Source organism: Athene cunicularia, unplaced genomic scaffold, assembly GCF_003259725.1.
Source record: "Athene cunicularia isolate RWA unplaced genomic scaffold, athCun1 SCF_237, whole genome shotgun sequence".
Lineage (NCBI taxonomy): Eukaryota > Metazoa > Chordata > Aves > Strigiformes > Strigidae > Athene > Athene cunicularia.
In genome coordinates this window covers 2,184-5,723 of record NW_020799308.1, presented here as the reverse complement: position 1 = coordinate 5,723, position 3,540 = coordinate 2,184, and the positions used below count along the sequence as shown (strand labels likewise).

Genomic DNA, 3,540 nt, shown 5'->3' with positions numbered 1-3,540 from the left:
CTGGACACCTTCATCTGCAGTAGTCCACTTCCCTGGGGTGTTGTCCATAAGATCTTCCTTAAAAGGATACCTTGCTTTAACGCTTGAAAGGAGCCGTCTCCACAGACTGCAAATTGCTGTCTCTTTTCCAATTCCCCTTTCAATTCCTCGATTTCTAGCAAGGGAACCCAGCTGTTGGGCTTCCTTACCTTCCAGTTGCTGAGCATCTGCCCCATTATCCCAGCATCGCAGCAGCCAGGCAGCGATCCGCTCACCCGGCTGGCGGCAATAGTCTTTCCGCAGATCTCGCAGTTCTGATGACGTCAGGGACCGGGTAGTTTCTGCCTCCTGTTTCAGCTCTGTTATTTCCTCTTCTGATCCCTTTGCTGAAGGACCAGCTTCTTCCTCTTCTTTCTCATCCCTTATTAATCGAGGGTATGGGCCTGTTGTTCTCCTTGTCCACTGTTTCTTTTTTACTACTGGAGCAATCTCTGTTGTTGTTATTGTTTGAGTTCCCATGTCAACCACAGTCCTTTGAGAGTGCTGAACTGCAGCTCTGTAAGCACAGGCCAGGCCCCAGTAAAGTGCTAGAAGTTGCTGGTTCTCATTGGGATAGGCAAGACACCCCTCTATCAGATGATGTGTCAATTTTGTGGGGTTGCTTGCCTGTTCAGGGGTGAGATCCCAGGCTACAGGAGGTGATAACCGTCCTAGGAATCTGCCCAATTCATTCCACTCCCCCTGCCACCCAGGCACAGGCCGCCTCAGAGCACATTTTGGCACCGATTCACTCAAAATTTGTGTTCTCTTGCACCAAAAGCATACTGAGTTCCACACCACCCACAATAGGCGAACAGCATTAATAAAGAGTATCAAAAAACTAACGTAAGGATGACTGAGTACCTCGGGAGCCTGCAAAATAAAGCCACTCATGATGTTCCCGATTCCTTGCAGCATGTTCCCGAGCTTAACAAAATAAAGATAAGCAGCGCAATAAACAAGCCCGTGACCAGCACAAGAGCTTGCTGCTTAATAACTACTATAGCTACAGCACATTTAATGTAAAACTGCCGTTGTTTGCCCCACGTTGGGCGCCAGAATAGACTGTGATGGTTTGACTGGCTAAATGCCAGGTATCCACCAAGTCGCTCTATCACTTCCCCCGCTTTTTCCCCTTGTTTTCTCAATAGGGTAAAGAGGGGAAAGAAGATAAACCAACACTTGTGGGTGAAACAAAAGCAGTTTTAATATAAGCAAAGTGAAGCAAAGGTCCGTGCGCGGAAGCAAAAGCAAAGAGTTTTATTCTCCACTTCCCATGGACAGGCGATGTGGGGCCTTCTCAGGAAGCGGGTCTCCCATACGCGGAGTGGTTGCCTCGGAGGACCAAGGGTGACCCCACCCCCTTTCTCCTTCCTCCCAGCTTTATACTGAGCAGACGTCACATGGTCTGGAATGTCCCTTTGGTCGGTTCGGGTCCCCTCCCAAGATCTTGCCCACCCCATCCCACTGGGGAAATGTCAGAAGGAGCCTTGGTGCTGTGTAAGCACTGCTCAGCAGTAGGCACCACACCAGGTGCTGCCAACACCGTGCCAGCTCCCAGCACAAACCACAGCACCATGAGGGCTGCTGTAGGGGAAACCAATTGCAGCTCAGCCAGACCCAGTACAGTTCCTCGATTCTCTCCTGCACACGGCCAACATATTTTCACTACCTCTCTGCCATGGCAACAGCCTGGACCATTTCTTCTGTGAAATCCCCCAGATCCTCAAGCTCTCCTGCTCACACTCCTACCTCAGGAAGTCAGGCTTACCATGGTCAGTGCCTGGTTTTTTTGGGGTGCTTTTTTTTTCACTATGGTGTCCTATGTGCAGATCTTCAGGGCCGTGCTGAGGATCCCCTCTGAGCAGGGACGGCCCAAAGACTTTTCCACGTGCCTCCCTCACCTGGCTGTGCTCTCCCTCTTTATCAGCACTGCCATGTTTGCCTACCTGAAGCCCCTCTCCATCTCCTCCCCGTCCCTGGACCTGGCGGTGTCATTTCTGTACTCAGTGGTTTCTCCAACTTTGAACCCCCTCATCTACAGCATGAGGAACAGGGAGATCAAGGATGCCCTAAGGAAACTGGTTGGACGTGTTTCAGAATCTGTAGACCGTCAACCTTTCTATTCACAGCTCCCTGCAGAAGTCGGTCATAGCCGCCTGAGGTAAACAGAGGAAAAAACCCAGGGTACAGTTACGCTAACATGGAAGGAGATTCAAGGCTCAGTGATGCTAACAGGGACTGTTGTGAGAACAAAGAGATAAGTTGGGGCACATTATGACCTTGGGGGTGAGATTCAAAACAACCCTCAGAGGGAAGCAGGTTCACAGCAAGAAAGATGTTTATGCATACCGGAGATGCCACAAGGGGCAGGGATATTATAATGTGATCTTTTAGATGTACCCAATGGCTGAGATATTATAATGTAGTTTCTTAAATGTATCCAATAGAGTTGCAAGTAGTGTATTGTAGAGTGCTTATATAAGGTGTGATTTCCTTCAATAAAGTTGAAGCTTGCTCTATCATTGACATTGAATCGGCTGCTTGATTCCTCTGCCCGCCGCAGAGTGACCCCGAGGAGAAGGGCCTGGGCATCCCTAGGGATGCCATCCAAGGCAGAGGGGCGTGTCCCCGTGAGTAAGGCCAGCTGCCCATGGGGCTGCGTTAGGGGCATGTGGCCAGCTCAGACAAGGCAGTTACCATCAGCACTGTGGTGGCCACATCATGACTGGTGTGTGTGGGGTGGGGCTCCCTGTGCTGGAGGAATGAGGAGGAACTGGAGAGGCTCCAGAGCAGACCTGCCAGGACGGGCTTTGGGGACTTGGTGGAGAGGCCGAGAACCCTGGGCTGCTTGAGCCTGGGTGAGGTGCAGCCTCAGGGCACTGCACAAACATCCTGCAGCTGAATGAAGGGGGGTTTCCAAGATGATGGAGCATTTCTAGGTAGTCTGAATCAAATCTCAACAAAGCACATCTTGAAATGTTCAGACCTCATTTGACGGATTAGAATTCTCTCTCAGATGGTAACACTATGGTACACGAGATAGCCCGAGGGTGCAGAATTAGGCCATGGTTTGTCTCTCAAGGAACAGCCAGTGAGGGTGGAGAGACATCAGTGAAGGTGTGGAAATGCTGAGGTAGGAGCTAGGTGGGAAAGCAAGATGGGTGTCTGCAGCCTGCAGGGAAAGAGGTGCCGGCACGGGGCAGTGTAGGACAGCCGTCAGGCGAGATGGTCAAGGGCTCAGGCATGGCGAAAAGGCCCAACAGGACCAAGGTCTTTCTCCCCTTGGCTATGGCAGTTGCCTCTGCCCCTGAGGCCTCACAGGAGAGACTTGATTGGGAGGCTCTGCAATTCATTTCTTCTTCCCCATTGCTTCGGGCAGATGGGAGTGGTTGTGCAGTTTCCTACCCTTGGCATTGCTCCCCCTCACAGCCCCTGCCCCCAGGAAGAGCCCTGAGCCACACACGAGGGGCAGCATCTCCTTCCCAGGGCCGGAGGGTCAGGGCTTGGCCTTTGTGCTCC

General features: G+C 51.7%; 1 pseudogene; it reads left to right on the top strand.

Annotated features, from left to right (window-relative positions):
• The first annotated feature begins 1,627 nt into the window (after positions 1-1,627).
• LOC113490720 overlaps positions 1,628-3,540 on the top strand; it is a 2,300-nt pseudogene continuing 387 nt past the window's right edge.